Source organism: Dermacentor variabilis, chromosome 3 (genome assembly GCF_050947875.1).
Source record: "Dermacentor variabilis isolate Ectoservices chromosome 3, ASM5094787v1, whole genome shotgun sequence".
In the NCBI taxonomy this organism is placed as follows: domain Eukaryota; kingdom Metazoa; phylum Arthropoda; class Arachnida; order Ixodida; family Ixodidae; genus Dermacentor; species Dermacentor variabilis.
Genome location: NC_134570.1, coordinates 43,867,553 through 43,889,261, shown reverse-complemented (window position 1 = coordinate 43,889,261; position 21,709 = coordinate 43,867,553). Strand labels below are relative to the sequence as shown.

The 21,709-nt window shown below is 50.4% G+C and overlaps 1 protein-coding gene across 1 annotated transcript in view; it reads right to left on the bottom strand.

Annotated features, from left to right (window-relative positions):
- The window catches only part of LOC142575474 (uncharacterized), a 369,458-nt gene that overhangs the window by 104,652 nt on the left and 243,097 nt on the right, over window positions 1-21,709 (bottom strand). The gene's annotated exons all lie outside the window — the stretch shown is intronic.

The window sequence follows — 21,709 nt, the reverse complement described above, 5'->3', positions numbered from 1 at the left end:
CAGGGGTGCTTCGACTGGGGCTATTTGGCACGACACGACCGTATACGGTGTACCGTTGAGCTGCCAAGGTGGCAAACACACGGCCCGCGCGTGCCGGTTTGTGTTCCACCTTTGCAGCTCAATAATGTACCTTTATACAGTCGTGCCTTCTTCACTCGTTACGTTCGCAAGAAGCGTTACTACGGGACTCTTCTACCTATATCGGCACAGGAAGTTCCGATTACGCAGTACGCCGTATCAATGTAACCTGTATGCACGTGCTGCTATGAATGTCTAAATGTTGCGTGCGTGTGTGTGCGTATGTGTTTATTGTGTCTTCTTTTTTTTGGCCGGCGCGAGGTGTCGATAACATCGTAGAGACTGCAGACTGGCCTTCTTTGAACTGCTGTAGTCAACCAAGTCAAACAATCTTGTACACATGAACTTATAACGCCAAAAGCTTTCGCAGTCAATCAACATGTCAATAGACAACCAGTAAATTCTCGGGCGCGCACGTGCGTTTACATCTCGTGCCATACAGTTCCTTCGACATTGCGACCGTGCAATGTTCAATATGAAAGCGAATACCGATCAGCATCAAAGCAATGATTACACGTAGATAACTAGAGGAAATACGGTTTGACTATGTGCATCTGCACGAACAGAGGTTTTCAGACTTCAACAGGAACGTATGTTACGAAGAATCAGAAAATAATAAGCTGAAACAGGAAACTAAGAACAGACATAGGGCAGTTAAGTAGTCAGCCTACTTGGAGATGAATGTTGATAGTTTTTAGCGCCAAGAAACGCATGCAGGAGAAGGCACAAAGGACACAGCGCTGTGTCCTGTGTGCCTTCTCCTGTGTCGTGCGTTTCTTTGCGCTAAAAACCATTAACATGCACTACCAACTAGCCCACCAGTCTGTTTTGTTGAACTCGGAAAGAAAGCTTTGAAATGAAAGGAACGGGTAGTAGCAGGTAACGATATACCAAAGCTCAAGCATTCGTCGGTAAAGAAAAATAAAAGAAAAAATGAATAGAAAGAGAGGGATGTTTAAGCGCATTAACACTCGTGTAAAGAATGCTCCCACGTTAAGGTCATGCATGGTAACGTCGGGTCAAGCGATACTGCTGGGCAAGAAAGTCAAGGAAGCGCATTGTTTCTAACTATACACTCGTCCCCGCCGCATACGGCCGTGAACTCGAAAGCACGAACCCTTTCTCAGACAAGCGCGAAAAAAAGCCGAACAAGGAGAAAAAAGACAGTCGCGACACGTTCCGTTCGCAAAAACAGGCGCGCTCGTTTTCCGCACGGTTCCTCCCATCCGGCGCAAGGTCAGACTCTCACCGCCGGTGGAGCGGCGCCCACAGTGCGGCCGAGAAAGAAAGAAAAAAAGTAAAGGTAACGTGGCCTCTTCAGCCTCACACGCGCAGCAGGCTTCATCATCATCATCATCATCATTGTAGCAACGGAAGGAAAACGCCGGCCTGCGGTCCCACGCAGAGACCCGACCCTCTCTCTCTCTCTCTCTCTCTCTCTCTCTCTCTCTCTCTCTGCACTGCGTATGCCATATCGGCACGCGGCTGACACACAACAACGCGCTCGTGGCACCCCCCGAGAGAGAGAACAACAGCGCGAGGCGCATCGGCAGATAACGGCAACGCCTGCCTGCGCTAAGAACTCGTTGACCAGGCGACCCGCTGTTGCGTAGTAACACCGCGCGGTTCGGCAACGCGAGGATGGCGCGACCTCTCCGATGAACGGCGAGAGAGGGAGCATCCTTTTTGGTAGCCGTTGTTGTGCGCGCCAGTGATTCTTCCCGCCGGCCTCACTCTGAACTTTGGGTTAGCGGGCGATATAAGAGATCCGCGCGTGGCCGTACGTACACGCAGTCCGATGCGCGGTTCTTCTTCTTCTTCTTCTTCCGGGTGCGTGCGTGAGGATGGCCGACCGTGAAACGATTTTCGGAAGGTACATGCGAGATAAGCCCCGTTATAGCACACGCCGCCCAGAGTCCGCATGCGTGCAGCGCGTGCCGCCAAGACAGCTGCCACGTATACACTATATAGCCTATTACGCGTAGCCGTCGTCGGCGCATACCTGAAGCGAGCGAGCGCTCCCAAATCGCCGTTTTCGCAAACCCTATACGTTTCTTCGTCGGGCTCCCTTTCTTTTTTTCATCGGCTCTCCGTGTACCTTTCTTTCTTCCGCTATCTCGTTCTCCGCTTTATCTTTATTTTTATTTCTCTTCATTTAGTGACGGTCTTCCGAAGTGCAACTCTCACGGGGAGAGCTCGCGCTCTTTTATGAGGAAGCTTCTTCGCAGAGGAGCCGCTCGCGCGATCTTTCTTTCCTGCCCGAAAATGCGCCCCGGTTAGATTCGCACGCCACCCCCCCCCCCCCCCCTCGACGCGCACCATGGAGAGGCGAGATTAGGATAAGAGGCGCGCTGCCATACAACGCGCGCGCCCGGCCCGGAAGTCCTGGACGGAACCGGTTGGCCCGTAAGTTTTGGTCCCTCTTCCTGGGCCGCCCTGCAAACTCGGCGACACCGCTGACTTAACGACACCGCACGTGACGCAACCGATGCCCGATTGGACCGTTGTATACGAAGTTTACGTCTACTCGCCAGTGACCACAGAGCTCACAAATCATCGAACCGGTGTGTATAGATGTGCGTGCGTGTGCGTGCATGAGTGTGAGTCGCAAAACCACGCACACATGGAGAAACGGACGCAGTAACAGAACGCACAGACGGATTGCTGTTCCATATATATATATATAGTGACTGAGGGCACTATACGCGGTAACCAGCCTTGGCTACATACCAACAACCGGTACAGTGATTTCTTGCAAACAAGTTACTCGTGCTACGTGTGTTCCTTACCAAGCTACCACTTGGGAGTTAAGGCCGGCCAACGTGACCTGCCCGAAGTGTAACTTAACAATACAGAGTAACAAACTATTTGATTATATAGCGTAACAACATCATTTTATTGTCCTACTGACTTTCTCCCCTTCCCCAGGTGCACACAGTAGCCCGCCGGACGGTTACTCCGGGTAACCTCTCCGCCTTTCATCTCTCAATTTCTCTCTTCGCGAGTCGCCTCACCACTGGGGCCAAAGTACACGCACAAAAGAGTGAGGAAAACGAACACATGCAGAAACCAACTTAAGTGTACGTTCTTGACCGCGAACACGACGCTTAAAAAAAAAAGAACTTAATTGCAACCCAGGTTGCCAAAGTGGGTTTTCGAGGCAGTGATGCCACCGCAGTGTGTGGCGGACTTGTAAGTAAACAGCGCTAAAAGGACTAATTGCGCTAACTACCCACGCGCAAGAGCAGCACCTGCGTAACAGGATATGCATAGTCATACGCTCAGGTAACAGCTCGCCATCTTGACGATCGTTCACGCGGAAGGCACGGCAACGCTGAGCGGGAGTTACTGCCAACTCTGCATGCAGAGGCGATTAGCCCGAGAGAAAGAGAGGGAGTGAGTTAAAAATGAGTAATAAGGAAAACGGCAGTATTTCTTTAGACCGGACTGAAAAATGTTCCCATTGTTCTGTCCGGCGAGGAAGGTAGCTTCCTGGCCCATGCGCGTCAGTGTACCGGAGCCAGTCCTTGAAAAATAAACAGGCCGATAATGGTCGTGCCTCGTTAAGCGTCCAAGCAGCTAATGGTCACCGAGTGTGGAAATAGCTTGTGGACAGACGTGTCATCTGCGGGCTTTGCGGTCGACGGGCGGATACTTTCCTTCTGGGGAAAGCGCCATCAATGGGAGACGAAGAAGAGAAGAAAGGAACAAGAAAATCTACATGCAATAAGGATGTTTCCAGTCGCACCACGCACACACGCGCGCGCGCGCGCGCACTCAAGCACGCACACGAAGAGCAATAACAAACAAACAAACAAACTGGCACGCGCTCGTGCGTTAGATATATGTTGATACTTCTTTTTTTATCCTATAAACATTCCAAACCGCGATGTCACAAGTTCGACCCCACGGGCGCGTATTTACAAACCATATCCCGCACAACGTGACAGTTTCCTTTGTAGCAGTTGCTGCGATATAGGGCGGATGTCTAATTTTCCCTTTATTAATCACTTCCCTCCACCTGGCGGGTTTCCGCGGAACTATTACGTCAAACCTTCGCTTCGGAGTTGTTAATGAGTTCGACATCGCCCTAACGCCTGCTGGCCGCCTGGTCAGCTCAGATGGTAGAGCGGCTGCTCCGGAAAGGCGGTGGTCCCGGGCTAGAGTCCCGGACCAGGACGAATTTTTCTTCAACTGCGAAGCTTTTTTTTTCTTTCGAGGAATCCTTTGTAGCAGTTGCTACGATTGGGTGGATGTTTCATTTTCCCTTTATTATTATTCCCCGTACGAGCGCAGCTTACGCTGACGACTACACAAGCGATGTTCTTAGCCGGAAATCAGCACAGGGCCCGACCTCTATACGGTACCCTTCGCCGTCTTATTATACGTTCGTTATACATTATTAGGCATCTTATTACACATTCAGCGAATACCGGGGCATGAGCCTTTGTGACGTTGCAGCGCGTTTTTAAATCGACTCGGTTGTGCCTGCTCAAATAGCGTCCAGTTCGCGACATTCGGTCTTCAAACGTCATGGCGCCTGACTTCTGACTATAGCCAATACGTACAGTCGCTTTTGCAGTCGTCAGACGAAGTAGTGCTCGCACAGGACACGACTTACCGTTACGTGACACGAGGGTGGGGCCATGGAGCCTATAACGAAAGCGCTCTTAGATTTGTGCGTGTATTTTAAAGGTTCCTAGGTAGTAATAATTAACCTGGAGTTCTCACAGACCTGCCTATCTCTCATGCTTCAGTTGTAGCTTTGGGACGTCAACGGGACCGTTTTTCCGTTTAAGTTGAGCGATATCAACGCAAATGTGATGTCAACGCAAAAGTCCGTAGTTTCAGGTCTTCAACAACATATTCGCAACTGCTGGCTCCTGTCTTATTGCACTTAGTATGCAATGCGAGGCCGGCAACTCTTGCCTCGGTTCAACAAAGTGCGCTCGAGGACGGCGAATTAGCCAGCCAGGGGCGTTCCCGTCCGGTGCGCACGCTCACAACGGCATTATGCACTGCACGCAAATAACCTTCCCTCAGTGTGCACACAACGTTGAGTTAATTTTCGCCGACCCGTCTTATTCCTCGTTACTTAATTAGGGAAAGCAACGAGAGAGCCACGACGCCAGCGTGCATGCATGTAAGACGCACGCACGCAAAAAAAGAATATAATTGCCTCGTCACGTCTGCTCGCGTGAGTTCGCTGACTCATTTCACTCGCTGATACATGGCGTGTTACTCCGAAGAGAATAATACGTCCCGCAGGGCTGGTTAGAAAAGAAAGTTGGGGAGGCCGGGGGGGGGGGGGGGATGAGGCGTACAAGACGTCAAAATAGCGATGAGAGAGACGAGGAAGACAGGAAGGGGTGGGAGCGTCAGACGAGCGCATGCGCACTTTCGCGCTGTCGGTTCATCTCGTCGATACAAACGCATGCGCGGAGATACCTAGAGGTACTGTTATGCACGTGTCGTTCCACAACACACGCAACGGGGGAGCAAAAGAGAGAAGAAAAAAAAGAAAGCGAGGTCCTCGGGAACGAACGAAGGACGGAAGGTCATCTCTGGCGTGCCGCCCTTGACGCGGTGCGACCGAGTGGGCCATACGCGGCGCGGCGGACGTCGTTTGCGGTGGACATTGTCCTGGACACTATTCCCTCCTCTTCCGCCTCCCTCTCCATTTGCTAACGGACCGCAGCTACGGCGCAGCCGCTCGATGTACGGCTATGCACTGTGACTCGTGCACGCGTCTATAACCTATGCGTGGCGTATACACCTGCAGCTCGCCGAGGGGCCCGGTTTCGCGAAGGGGACCCCGTCCATTAGAGGCACGCAAAGGAGTCTCGCGTTCCGGGCTGCGTGCGGCGGCGGCGGCTGCTGGCATCGGGAAGGGAAGATAAGGAGGCCGAGATGCCAGCGCCGTGATTAGACGCAGGTATGACGGCGGCTGGCGCTGCGAATGTATACACACGCGGTGTATACGCTCGAAAGTGCGCGTGCGGGCGACGGTGTATATAACGCTCTCGGGACACACCGGCGCGAGAGGGGGGGGGAGGGGGAGGTCTGTGATACTTCGCCTCACGAATCCCGCGCAGTGCGGTGGAAGCCGTGGAACTCGCGTCAGCCAGTCGCGAAGTGAGAATCGGAAGGAGCAGCTGATCGCCCTCCGCGTGGCCCCCACTGAATAGTTTTGCGGAAGGAATCGCTGGTGCACAATGGGCGAGCCGTCGTCGCCCCTTCCGTTATCTGGAACGCAGCAGTTGATTTTCGCCGTCGATTAGTTCTATAGAACTAGTTCTATAGTTCGGCAGCCTTCGGTGTGCAGTGCACGGAAACGACGAGACGGAGGAGAGGGACACGGCACGTATTCCGACAGCGCGTGCACGAGAGAGAGAGAGAGAGAGAGAGAGAGAGAGGAGAGAGAGAGAGGAGAGAGAGAGAGAGAGCATGTATACGGGTGGCGTGCGCGGCGCATTGAAGGGCGAGGCCACCGCTGAATATGGACGCCGCGATCTTCGGCGCTGTGTGTGTGTACGACGCGCGCGGCATCAACGCAGGAGGAGGCGCGCGCGCGAACAGACAGATGTGTGTACGTGATGCCCGGTTCACCAGACAGACATACATACGTATACGGGGCCACGGTCGCTGGGACGACGCGAACGGGGCTTGGGGTCAACGAACGCTCGCGCGAACTGGGCACGGGCGACTCGCTCCCGCGGTGTTAACACAGCCCCGGAAGGCTTCCTTCCTCGTCCCTTCTTCCTGCTCCACCCTGGAGACTCTGCCGCGTCAGCGCCTTCTCGAACACTTTCGTCGCTGCCCTCTCTTTTCTTTTTCTCGGGTGGAAGTGGAAGCTGCGTTCGCTCGTGCGTTAGCAGACTGTGTAAGACGGTTCTGCATATAGCAGCAGGGGTGCGTGGCGTTAAACGTGACCTGCTTTAGCTTTGCCCGCTCCTGACGCACTTTCCATTCGCGGCGCGCGCTCTTAATATAGCAGCAACAATAATAAAAGAGGAGTGCAATATGATGGTTTTCAACCTCTAATCGACCTTCGTATGGAATCATCATCATCATCATCATCATCATCATCATCATCATTATTATTATTATTATTATTATTATTATTATTATTATTATTATTATTATTATTATTATTATTATTATTATTATTATTATTATTATTATTATTATAGGCGTGTTGTGTTGCATGTAGACTGAATGTGCACAACACGAAAAAAATAGGATGTATAAAATTTGTATTTGTCCCGCCTCTTCATTCAGGGTACCCCATGTTTGGTGCGAATCCGAAAAGAACAGAAAACAAATAGGAGAAGGGGGGAGGGCGGCGAGGGGTTGTCGGTGAGAAGTGGCGCCCTCACGAGAGGACATGGCCGTCACACGGGGCGGACTCTCGTGCCATAGCAGGCAGTGCTACGTACGCAGCTATAGAAGCTGAGAGAAGCCGTTAGATCAAAAAGCAAAGCACACTCGAGCGCCTCTGTAGAACGAAATGACCTGTATGACGGAGGAATGATTATGTCCCGGTTCTATTGTGAGGTGTGCGGTGCGCGACCTTTGCGACGAAGTGACCTGCATTTTTTTCTTTTTTAATGCGAGGGTAAATGCCTCAGGGCATACAGGGCTATGGGATGGGGGTGAATAAGAATGATTAACTGAATGAAAAAAATATTTGCTGATCTAATGAAGTCCAAGAGGGATCGATAATGTGGTCCCTGCGTCAAAAAAAAAAAAAAAAGTTGACCTGCATGTATCGCGAATGATTTCGGACGCGCCGAGCACTTTGCTAAATAAAGGTGTTCGACTGTACACCCTAAAAAAAAAATTTTTACAGTCTTTAGAGCTTATCTTTTCCCAAAACAATAATCGTCACTAGCTGCCTCGCTTGCGTTTCCTCTCTTGAAAACTTGGCGCTCGCTACTTTTCTGTCAAGAATGCTGTGTCACGCTGATAACGCGCATGCCGTTCGTGGCTATAGGAAGTACCGGGCTCATAGCGTTAAAGAAAGTAAATGCGAAAAACACAGATGACGATTATTGTTTGGGTACAGAATACAACCCAAAGAATGTAAACTTTTTTTAGAGTCTATACGAACAAGTTATACAATATAAGCCGGCCTACCGATGCTACCGAAGCTGCGGTAGCTACGGAAGCTCCCTGTTGAAGGCGTTGCTTTAAACTCAACACCTTCACTCTAAAAATAGTTGCACCCCTTGGGGTGTATATTTGCCACACAACGATAATCGTTATCTGTCTTCTCCGCATTTCCTTTCTTTAACGCGGCGAGCCCGGTGCTTCCCAGTAACGAACTGCATGCGCGTTATCAGCATCACATAGCATTCTCGACAGGAAAGTAACGAGCGCAGCGTTTTCAAGAACGGAAATGCGGGCAAGACAGAGGACGATTATCGTTGTGTGGCAAATATGCACTCCACAGGGTGTAAACTTTTCTTAGAGTGTTCGATGGAAAAGTTGTTGAGCCCACATGCTGACAAATATCGAGATAATTTCTTTCCTTGATGATAGCTGCTGCGGTTCTAAAATTTTCCGAGCTGCAAATAAAGCGTGCGAGTTTTGAAAAAAGAAAGTTCCACGTGAGTAATGCGCTTACGTTCAAACATGCTACGAACTAATGATCGATGCTGCATGCTGACAGCCTCAAACATTCTATTGTACGGCTATAAGCTTATCTGTAGAACTTCGAGCACTTAACTCTGGTTTCTACACAGCGCAAGAGCTACAATTTTATCTGTAGGTTCTGCAGTTCTTGCGTTTAGCTACGAAGTCAAAGTTCAAAAGCTACGCTACGGAAGTTAAAGTTAGAAAACGCTATAGAAAGTAAGGTATAACTTTACAGAAGCTATGCAGAAGCGACAGAGCAAGAGCTTACAGCTACAACTTTTGGTTTTGCTTCATAATTTCTGTAGCTTTCGCTGCAATGTTGCTTGTGCTATTTTCTATAAATGCTGCTTTAGCTCTGTTGTTTCATTATATCTTCTACGGTTAAATTAGGAAGCTATATATAGAAGATATGAAATCTGTCGCATAGAGGTCTTCTTGAAGACTTACAAAAGAAAGGCCACCCACGTGCATGTCTGCAACACATTGTGTTTCCGAAATAATTCGCTATCACCCGCAAAGGAAGCTTCGAGCCTTCTTCTCACACTCCTGAAAGACGCTGAACTGATCGACAGGTCGTAGGCAGCCCAGTGGCAGAGAAAGGGGGCGCCCAGGTGGAGCAATCGACGGTCGCCCTCTATCGCCGGGCTAAATTCGCGTGTATAGCTACAGTTCACGGCACCACCACCACCTCCGCCAAGCTTAAAGGAAGGGATGCAAGTACGGACGCTAATAGGCAGCAATGCCGTAGAAATTCCCGTACTAGTGGTACGCATCGGTGAGAAAGCGAACGAAGAAGCTCTGCATACCTTTTGTTTAATGTTTCTTTCTCAATCACACAGTCTATACATAGACAAACGCGTGCACGAACGCTGGAAGCACGCGGGTCAAGTTTACTACAAAACCGCTTCCGTAACGGATTATACATAACCCTCTACCCCGGCAAGCAGGCTCCCTCCCCACGCAGTTTCCCAATGCCAATCTCCCGCCCACCCCCTTTCCCGGAAGTGACGCATGCACGCACGCCCGAGTCTTTCACTTCCTCAGGGGGGGTCCCACTGGGCGCCCATCACACACCGATGGCCGGTCAGCCAGCAGCAGCAGCGGGCCGGTCACTCTCGCGGCGGAAGGGAAAAAGGGAACGGTGAGCTCGCGCTGTGCCCGGTAGACCGTGGCCGCCATCTTATTCTTTTCTTTTTCGCTCTCTTCTTCTTCTTGGTCTTCTTCTCTCGGCCGCGCAATGCAGCCATCCGCGTCGGCCGGCATAGTAGCGGACCGCTCGGAAATAATGCTCGCCGGTATAACAACGACGGCTCGCCGCCACCACCGCCGCCAGATTGCTCTCGCGTTCGCTTGACCCCGAGGGTCCTTGCACCCGACGAGGAGGAGCGACCACGCGGCTCGCTTTCCTAGGCTTTCCCGCCGTCTCGGAAGAAGCGTATCCCTCTGCACGCACGCGACGCAACTCGCGCCCTGTTCAGAGGCCGGGTTTTACTTTATATTTTTTTTCTTTCTTTCCCCTCTCTCGTTTTCATAAAGGTCACCGGGCAAAAGCCGAACTTGCTCCAGAAACACCGTGCATCTCTGATGAGCGCGGAAGAATTCGTAAGCTTAAGCGGCGAATGCGCTTCCGATGAAATCGTGCCCTGCGGAGCGAGAAGCGTACATTATTGATCCGCTTTTGGAAAACGTTCTCGGACCGAAGCTGTCGCAGTCGGACGGGAAGTAAAGTAGTGAGGGTGCAGCGCTGCCGCCGTTGCGGCGTCATGCTGGTTCAGTCGTGTAGAGACGATGGCAACAGGTTTCGACGGGGCTCCCGGAACTTATAGACCGGCGACTTAGACCAAGGCATGCACGGAAAAGCTCGGTTCCATTCCACGGCAAGTCACACGCGCACACTCACACATCTGCAGTCGTAAGTGTAACTATTATGCGCACAGTTAATTGTGCGGTGCGGAACTGCGCTTCCAATAAAGCCACGCGCATGCGCGCCAAGTTGCGTAGCTTCGCACATACGCAATCGAGCAGCAGCGAAACCGGGAATAAGACCACCAGCGATGCCGGTGCTGTCACCCTTGAGCTACAGTCGCGAACGCAGTTTACGTACGCGCGTTCCAACAGACGACCAACGTAACCACCTTACCGAATGAACGTACAAAAATTACGACGCAAAGGGCAGCAGACGTATGTGAACAGACGACGCAGGGTCGGCTTTCGTTTTTTGTACGCATTCGGTTTATAGATGCGGCGCGTTCGTCCTTCACTTGTAGTATACTTGTCCCATTCGTGCATACTCAAGGACAGACGTACAACATGCAATGACGCGAGTATATATATATGTGTATATATATATATCGCTGCGCGTGTGCTCTATATATATCTTCCGCTTTGTCGGCATGCTTCAGCTCCGCTGTAAAGTGCACGGCCCACGGATGAGTCGCTTCGACCGGCGCGAGTTTGGCCTTAGAGGTCGTCTGCTGCGTAATCTGGACGAACCGTTATGCGTTGGCGCGCATGACTGCACTTCCGGTTGATTTGTTTCCACTTCCTGCTCCGGGCTGCGCTTTTTCTTTTTTTCTTTTTTCATTAATAATAACGGTCTCGAATGTGCGTACAGACGATGCGGCGCGCAGAACGCTTCGTGTTACCCTCTCGCTCTGAATGCATGAAAGTTTGCACAGTTTAACCTAAACGAATAAGGAAAAAGAAAGAGTTTATAATGGGGCCCGTTCAGGGTTGTTGCCTGGCATGCAGCGATGAGAGTATGCCGCTTCGACCTGGCGGCTGGGATTAATACGGTGCCGCCGTCTAGTGGTGTTTTCTTTAAGAACTGCGAGGAACACATGCTAGGGATGAAGCTGAAGGCATGAAGGAAAAGGTTCCGTTAGGCCTTCCTTTTTTTCTTTCTTTGGTTATGATTGACAAGTTCATTATATTTTATTTTATTTTTTTTGCGTTTTCCTCTTTTTGTCCGTTCCTCTTAACCAGCTGATTCATGACCAATTGCACACCGTGGCTATGCGCCAGAATTATGCAGGATAACAACATTTCACTCGCATAAACCACAACGGACTTCAAATTCTTGTGAATGCTGTACGCTTTGGTATCCTGTCTGATATAATCTTAGCATTTGTTACACTTCATGGCTAAAATATCACCGACCTGACGCGCTAACTGATAGGCCTGACGTTGAAATGCGAAAGCGGCTGTATGGTGAGAGAGAGAGAGAGAGAGAGAGAGAGAGAGAGAGAGAGAGAGAGAGAGAGAGAGAGAGAGAGAGAGAGAGAGAGAGAGAGGGGGGGGGGGGGGGCGAAACATCAGATGCGACGAATGCATAGAGGAGATAAATGGTGACCACAAAGTTTCCTACATGAATTATTATCTAGTAGTTAGTAGTAATAATCTAGTATCTACTAGAGCGCAGTAATAGAGTTCCCTCCAAAGGGTACCCTGGAGGGAAGAAACTCTTGACTTCCGTCTAGGGGGGAGGGGGGGAGGGGGGGGAGTCAAACATAGTCTAGAGGGTAGCAAATGACTGTATGCAGGGACAAAATTAGGAAAGTCGCCCGCTTACGAAGGGCTTGGCTAACACGGGAAGCGGGGGGGGGGAGATAGGGGGGGGGAGATAGGGGGGGGGGGTAATATATTGTAGATCTCTGGTAGATGCTTATTTCCCATACAGTGAACTCAAATAGGTCGACGACAACGATGATGATGATGCATCAAGCGGGCACCTATTTATGAAAGCTTAGTCCGGCAGCCCTCGAAACCAAATTCAGGGTTCTATGAACTCTTGAATACTAATGACCTGCTTTCGCATCATAACATGCAACTTTGTACAGGATAGCCACGTGCCGCAAGCGCTTCGAATCGACGGAACATTTTCGCTCTCCGACGTTCTAAAAAGACACGCGTGTTCACAGCCTTCGAAAAAGGGAAAAAAAACACCGCTTGTGATAGAGCGCGAAGGAGTAATCCACTTTCATCTATCACCACTTATAATCACGTCGTCCCTTATCCACTGTTGCGTTTCGCCTGCGACACGTGGTTTTGCCGGCGCGACTGCGGCGGGGCGGCAGACATTTTGGCCCGATCGTCGTCGCCGCAACACTCATCGCCAGGTGTTTCCAGGCGCGACTGCGGCGATGCGACCGCCTAGGGATCATCCTCGCATTCCAGTCATTGTGCCCGAAACAGGCGATGCCAAAGCAGGGATCTCATTCCAGTCATTGTGCCCGAAACAGGCGATGCCAAAGCAGGGATCTCATTCCAGTCATTGTGCCCGAAACAGGCGATGCCAAAGCAGGGACCATCCTCTCATTACAGTCATTGTGTCCGACCGGCAGCGCCACGACAGGGTGCTACGAGATCGTGCTCGACATGGTGCTACGGCATCGCTACGACAGTGTGCGTCACCATTAGCCCATTGTACATTCACGTGCTCGTCTTTTGAGGGGTTCCTTCTTGCCCTCAACTGCGAGAGTATAAAAACAGCTGCCCCCGGACGCCAAAAGGAGGGCTCCGATTTCTTCTGATGAGTAAAGTGCTCTCCCGTCTCCCTACTTCGGTCAAACCTGACCGCCAACTCTTTGCGATGTTAAAATAAACAAGTTGTTTCGTTGTTACCAGTCGACTCATGCTTTGCCGGGACCTTCGGATGCTTCCAGTTGTACCCCAGGCCGCCAGGCCAACGCTACCCTTGGGGCTTGCGACCCAGGTACAACCACGGGCGTCAGCGCCGAGTTCCCAACAGATCGTACCAGCAGTCCGATCCCAAACATCTGGTTGGCAGCGGTGAGATCGCCTCCGACTTCAAACAACTGTCTGCCAGCGGTGAGACAGCGACAACGGAGGCCAGCAGCAAAGAGATGCAGTTGACTGTATGCTGAGCAGCTCAACGACGATCCGGGAGCAGTGCAACGAGCCCTGTGTGATGACTGGTTGCCTGCAGCGGAACGACTGCGCGGAATTCCTGCCTGCGAGGTTTGGTGAGTGCGGGACTTTCTTCTTCTGAGCTTTGCCAGGCTTTTGTTAGTGTTAGAAACAGAGCTGGTAATTGTGGTTGTCGTTGCTGCCGGGTTAGTTTGCGGCAAGACAATAGTAAGCAGTAGAGAAAGCAGCATTCAGAGCAGCCATGGATTTGAAGTCGTTGCGCAAACCGAAATTGTTGGAGCTTGCAAGAGAGTTGGGTCTGGATGTCTCAGACAAACTAAGAAAACCTGAACTGCTAAAGGCTATTCTTGAGTTAGAGGCTGAGGATGACGAGCTGTCGGAATGCCTTGAGACCATTGAAGAGAGAGAGACTGCAAAAAGACAGGAGCGCGAACTTAAAGAGCAAAAAGAAAAAGAAGAGCGTGAACGTAAAGAACAGAAAGAACGAGAACAAAAATGTGAACTCTCCCGAAGTCACTTTGCAGTGTCCCGTGCGAACCTGAACAAGAGAACGAGGCCTTCTCTGTGCGCTGCGCTCAAGAAACGTCGAGGGACGCCCGACTTCGGTTATGAGCATCATCGAGCGACATCCCTCCGGACAGCGGATGCAGTCCCCTGTCCATCGGGATCTCCTTCCCCCGGCGGGGCGGTCTGTTGCGTTTCGCCTGCGACACGTGGTTTTGCCGGCGCGACTGCGGCGGGGCGGCAGACATTTTGGCCCGATCGTCGTCGCCGCAACACTCATCGCCAGGTGTTTCCAGGCGCGACTGCGGCGATGCGACCGCCTAGGGATCATCCTCGCATTCCAGTCATTGTGCCCGAAACAGGCGATGCCAAAGCAGGGATCTCGTTCCAGTCATTGTGCCCGAAACAGGCGATGCCAAAGCAGGGATCTCATTCCAGTCATTGTGCCCGAAACAGGCGATGCCAAAGCAGGGACCATCCTCTCATTACAGTCATTGTGTCCGACCGGCAGCGCCACGACAGGGTGCTACGAGATCGTGCTCGACATGGTGCTACGGCATCGCTACGACAGTGTGCGTCACCATTAGCCCATTGTACATTCACGTGCTCGTCTTTTGAGGGGTTCCTTCTTGCCCTCAACTGCGAGAGTATAAAAACAGCTGCCCCCGGACGCCAAAAGGAGGGCTCCGATTTCTTCTGATGAGTAAAGTGCTCTCCCGTCTCCCTACTTCGGTCAAACCTGACCGCCAACTCTTTGCGATGTTAAAATAAACAAGTTGTTTCGTTGTTACCAGTCGACTCATGCTTTGCCGGGACCTTCGGATGCTTCCAGTTGTACCCCAGGCCGCCAGGCCAACGCTACCCTTGGGGCTTGCGACCCAGGTACAACCACGGGCGTCAGCGCCGAGTTCCCAACAGATCGTACCAGCAGTCCGATCCCAAACACCACGCTCTTGCGACACGAACGCGGACACTTACGAAGCCAAGCGACTCCACATACTATAGAACGAGTGAAATGATTCCGGAAGGAGTCATTAAGTGAGAGCGCCGGCGTCTCATAAGGGTCATCTATACACTTCTCGCGAAGTCTCTCTCTCTCAACCTCTCACTATGTTAAGTATAGAGCAACATCAGGCGAGCTTGCTCGAAGCTTGCCCTTGCGCGCCGCAACTTTCTTTTGCCACCTTCCGCCGCACGTATTTATCTAGACGTAACAGTGATACTTCGCACGAATTAGTTTCTCAAAACAAGCTCCGTCGAGTGTGTAAGTAATAAAGAATCATTTAAAAAAAAACAAAGAAAGGGAAAAAAAGACACAGCGGCACACCACCGCCTCTTCATCGCGCTCGCCCAGCTGCAGCCCGCGCAAGACATACCTATGGTAATTCAAAGCCAAACACACCCCACGTGGTGTCTTTATCGTCAAAGCCACCATTAAGGCCCTATCAAACCAGAATGAGTGGCGCAACTCCGGGGGAGACTGTCTTCGTCTTTCGACATATCTCTCTTGCAGCTGTTTGTTTTTCAACTCGCCCTTTGCAATTTCTTCTTTCAGGAACCTCTCGGCGACAGCTACGCAGGCAGCACGGCGCTATAAGCCAAGTAAAACATGCGCGCGAAGTGCAAAAAAAAAAAAAGAAGAAACAATAACAAGAGAAAACCTAACGCAGCAGCTCCCTTCTGTCGTGGTGCCCACCGCCCGTATACTCCCTCGCGTCTCGATAAGAAGCCTGAGCGCACAATTCGAGTCCGTGGGACGAAGTTACGTAAGAGAGCACCGCGCCTATACAACACGCCGATGTAATACGTTCTCGCTGTACGCACACCGCTTCGTGTGACGCTGTACACCTGTAGCGTGTGTGTACGCGATGGTATCGTGTAAATGCCAGGCGGGAAGAAAAATCGACGCACAGGCCTCTTGTCGATCGAGTCGTTCGAACGAGCTGTGATACTTCGCGCCTCACACTTCGCTCTCTGACACAACCCAGCGCCCCGATCTCAGCCATCTCTACGTGCTTTTCTTTCTTCTTTCTTTTACATTCTAAGTTAAGCGGCGAATGTTGACTTCGGCTAGACTTTGGATAAGGTTTTGACTTTACGCTGCTGCTTTCGTTAAAGTGTATGCGGCCACGTTCGGAAGCAACGTCACGACGCAGAGTTTGGTGTCAGAGAACGAAACTACGAGATTAACTTAAGATAAACTTAGGCGTGTGTAAAACCTGGCAAGAGAAGGCTTTAGCACCGTCCCCCACCGCATCTCTCCTGGATCCGTGTTTCGCAAGGCATTCACGTGTGTAGGCTCATGCAGAGAACGTTTGTGTTTGCGACGAAGGTTGGATAAAGCCCGGCCTCTTCTTTCAGCACGGTTGCGTTGGTCAATGTCGCTTTGCTTCTTTAAAAAGTCGCGGAGGAAATTAAGGCGTGTGCACATGATGAAGGTTCTCACCTTACGTCTATAAGAGCACGAAAAATAAGCGGGGCATAGTTCTGTTATCAGCTAGAAGCAGAGCCAAGTACACTAGCGCGTCATCACGTTAATGTTTTTAAAAGGCGTAAGAGAAGAGACAAGAGAGAGAAATTTATTTACAGAAAGGCAGAGAGGTCGGCCTGAGCTATAACTTCCTCTGACCTGCTACTCTACTCTGGGGAAAAGGGACGGGGAGGGAAAGGGCTGATGAATGATGATGGTATAAGGAAGAGATGCGTATATACAAATTCACAGAGTTGTGGTATCTCTAAAGCCGTGCGTCCAGCCCAGTGGCTTGGAGAAAAGCTATAGCGGCTCTTGTTTCTTTTAGGTCCTTGGCCTAATGCAACCAGCGCAGCCCTGGTAAAAGGCGTAATGTAACCCCGATAAAGGTTGCAAAAAGCACGATGCTACGCGCAATTATTTTCTTCACAGACATGATTTTGTGAAGTTTGCATCATCATCATCATCATCATCATCATCATCATCATCTTTTACGTCCACTGCAGGACGAATGCCTCTCCCTGCGATCACCAATTACTCCTGTCCTGCGCCAACCGATTCCAACTAGCACCCGCGAATTTCCTAATTTCATCGCCCCACCTAGTCTTCTTTCTGCCGTCCTCGACTGCGATTCCCTTCTCTTGGTACCCATGCTGTAACTCTAATGGTACAACGGTTATCTGACATGCGCATTACATGACCTGCCTAGTTTGCCCACTCACCTTCTAAACATTCAGTCTCTCACGACATGTATAAAATATCATATTGTTAATTATGGTTTATAAAATACAGCACGAAGTTGTTTACTGGCCGGAAATAAAATTAATAAAACAAAATAAAACGCATTCGCTAAGATCAACATCTTCTTAGTTGTTGAACTTACCACAAGTATAAGAACAATTTACGGCCTGTTTTCATTTACTGACACGGCTTCTAACCTGCTAGTAACAGCGCAAAATGTAGACAAGAGACGAGACAAGAAGACACCACAAGCGCTGGTGTCTTCTTGGTGCCTGCAGCGCTTGTGGTGTCTTCTTGTCTCGTCTCTTGTCTACATTTCGCGCTGTTACTAGCAGGATGGAAAACCAACAAGCCCAAGCTGCTATTCTAACGGCTTCTAAGTCGTTCAATTAACTTCCTAATCAGATAAGTTCAGCAACATCGCCATGTATGCTAAATCAGAAGCTTCGCGTACACATCAGTAGCATTGACTAAATATTCATCGGTAACATGTATAGTCCTACTCACGAACATTGCACTCTTAGCCTGCGTTTTGGCTTTACAAGCTTGCTTGAGATGTATGAGGGAAAAGAAGAACGTCATTTGTTCCCCTATTTTCTTCCTACCTTGTAACCAAAGGTGTTGAACTTATGTTAAATGGTCATATGCTGTAAATATTTCTTATACCTTGCGTGTGCCCACACTGTAATTGCGATATTATATCGTATTTGTCAATTGTTTGGCTAATCATTACTGCTAACCCAAGGACCCCTCTCACAACTCATACTTTAGCTCCGGGGTCCCAAATGCGTACATTCGCGTATATATCCTTCACCAACGAATCAATAAGCATCTTATTCTTCTTCCAATGTGCCAATGTGCGATCGCACGGCACTTGCATACTATTTTCCTACACGAGCGCAGACTGTACCTTATACATCCGCAATATGGCCTGACAGCGCAACTTCACCTCCGAGCTCAACACGCTTTAAGTTTGCTGAGCCTCCGAAGCTTTTTAGTCGGCAGAGGACGACAACTTGTGACTGGAGGGACTGCTTGCGGAGGATTTATAGTACACGCTGTGCGCACTGTTTGCTTTGACCGCACCTTCTGCAGCTCCTGCGACAGGTTGAGCAATGCCGAGGAACCAGGAGGCGAAGCGTACGAAACCGAGACACGCTCGCTGCTAGCGTAGGTGGCGCGTGTAGGTTACACGTTCCCCGATCCACGCATGCGCAATCGCGGCGCCATGTGTGCGCAGGTATGTGTACGGAGGCGTTCAAGGCTGCGAGAAACGCACACACACACATACGCACACGCGCACGAACTTCTTGCACGGATCGGTGGAGGAAGGGTTCACGCTGCGTCAAGGTGTTGTTTTTTTTTTTCCAGCCACGGATCGGCCGAGCTAAATGAAAGCGTACGTACATTCTCTCACGACGGAGAGGGGCACGGCACGGACTATTTTCGCGGCAGAGGCTTTGCGAGGTGGGACGCATCGTTGAGCAACGAAAAGGACAGCGCGGGCTATGTGGTGATGATGATGGAGGACATGCTGCGACGGGAACGGCCATCTCTACAGTTTGCTTTCTTAACGACTGACCTTGCCAAGGAGAAAGTGATGTCAGCTCCTAAATCGGGCAGGGTCGCATCCCACCGACGCAACGAGGAAGGTGGTCGCCGGTGGCAACCAGGCGTGAGCCTTCCTTTAAAGGGTTGCGCAAGGTGTTGCATGTGCCTACGTACAACGCTTTGCTCGGTAAAGTATAAGATACGATCGGTGGTGCTAATAGGTGCATGCGAAACTAGGGACGCTGTCGTAAGCCTCGCTACCGGCGCGGCGAGAAAAGGCGGAGGAGGCCGCGCGTTTCTTAACAGCGTTGTATTCGGTGTCCTTTCGCAACCTGAGCAGAGCGTATAAGTCGTTACTTCGGGCACTGATACAGCCTTACCAACCGTGCTGTTTACTATAATAAACTATGCACATTGTAAATGCCACTCCCGGATTGGTAAGATATTGCTACCTCCGTTGATTAATTACAGGCACGCTGTGCGGCACAGGCCGCCGGAGTTATCAGCCCAGGCTGTGGTTTGTTAGAGAATAATAATCGACGTATTCTTTCCAATGACCGCGCGAAAATTCTCTCTAATACAACTCTTATAGCGCAGCAGCAACCCTCGTGTTTACCTCTGAGCCACTTCCCTTATATAAGGAAAATTCGATTTGATGTCAAATCGACTCGTGTCGATTTGTCACGAAAGGCTAGTCGACAGGCCTCGGCTTATGGCTGTCATGCAACATACGTTTCAAACCAATGTATGGAGTCAAAATGTGTGTACCAAACCGTCGTTCTCTCAAGTGAATTCATCCGTCTTCATCCCCCCTGCCCCCTCTTCTACTCCCCCTCCTCCACAAAGTGCACGTACCACTGATAAAAATAAGGCGAGGGCTGTTTGGTTTGAGAAGTGAGATGCGCAAGCTGTGGAACTTGACGACAATATTTAGGACACCTGGCGGCAATTCCTTCCTGCCAGTCTGATCGAGAACTATGACCATCGCTTTCATCACTCATGGCGCTAATTTGAATACACGAAGATAATACAACGACCAAGCGCAGGTGCAATACAGGAAAGAAAGATGAAACAGCGAACTCTTGGTGAAATATTGCTCAGTTCCGTCACCAGAAAAGCAGTTAAAATTGCACGGTATATGCGACTGGGAGCCGTCCTTAAATGGAAGCCTGTTCCTATGGGAATTCCTGTTTGATTCAGCTGTGTGCCAACGACGACGTAAGTTCCGTTACAGCGGCTTACAGGGGATTGGTGAGATGGCCTCGGCAAAGAACGTTTCCGCGCTATAAAATAACACGCAGGAATGCTCGTGCGCAATATGTGGACGCAGGCGTGCCAGTGTCATGAGCTCGGCAATGGTCGCATCTTCTTCCTGTGCTATAGAGGAATGGTGATCGGTGGCGAGGGTTTCTTCGGCGACCAGGCCCACCCGTGGAGGTTTCGGTCCGTCGAGTCGGCATGCGAATGCCAGGATAACGAAAGGCTCACCGGTAAGTTACAAAAGAAAGAAGGATGGACAGACATAGACGGTATAAAAGGGCAGATAGTGCCGTCACAAAGAGACGAAAGAAGTACTTTCGCAGCGCAAACAAGGAAACCGGCGACGCTGTGCTTCCTCGATGGACCGAAGAACACTGACATGTGTGCGCCGTGTGGGAAAGGTACGCGGTAATGCTGGGAATGCAGACGAAGCTATACAGCAGGAAAGCAGACGAAAGGAAGTAGCAGACGAAAATAAAGAAAAGTTGCAGACGAAGACTGGCAAGGCGGACGAAAGAAGACGGGAATAACAGAAATGAAAAGAGTTATTGCACAACCACGGTTATGCGGCGAATGCGAGGGAGGCATATTCAGCGGGACGAGTAACTTGATGTAACTCTTACACCACCGGCTTGAGGAAAAAAAAGCAGACACGCAAATGACGGCGAGAGAGAATGAGAAAAAGGCAAAGAAGTCGCTCTTCTTTTTAAGGAACAGACGACAGGCATGTGGCGCGACACTGCAATTTGCAGACGATCCGAGATTCGTGGCAGACGCGTCGAGCTAGATCCGCCTCTTGATGGCAACTTGGCAATGTGTTTAAACCGAGCGTGACGTCGTAAACGCCGCTAACGCACGGAAAACGACATCAAGCCGCGGTTTTATACTGGCACGAAGATGGGGCGTAGGTGGAGTGAGGCGACGGCTGAGTGAACACAGACGATGACAAAAAGAAGAAAAAGGAGCCTGCAGCTATCGAGGAAAGGTATATTGCACAGATGGCAAGTGCGCTGTATGGGCGTGCGTTACCTTCACACAGCGCAATTGTTAAGCACCCGCAGCGTCATTCTAAACGAGTGACAGTGGTGCCGCGGTGAGTTCAATCCCAGTACTAGAGCGCGTTTCTCTGTCCGCTCCCGAAGAGGTATACGCCACACGTGTCAGGATCCAATAAGTTGGAGGAGCAGATGAACTTATCGCCAAACTCAGCTGTCCAAACATCGTACGCGAGTACTTTTTACAGCTCCGTGATATCCCATGCAGACCTAAACGTGCTAGACAGACAGACAGACAGACAGACAGACAGACAGACAGACAGACAGACAGACAGACAGACAGACAGACAGACAGACAGACAGACAGACAGACAGACAGACAGACAGACAGACAGACAGACAGATAGATAGATAGATAGATAGATAGATAGATAGATAGATAGATAGATAGATAGATAGATAGATAGATAGATAGATAGATAGATAGATAGATAGATAGATAGATAGATAGATAGATAGATAGATAGATAGATAGCAATAATCACTTGTAGTTACTTAATTACACGGTTGACTAGAGCTG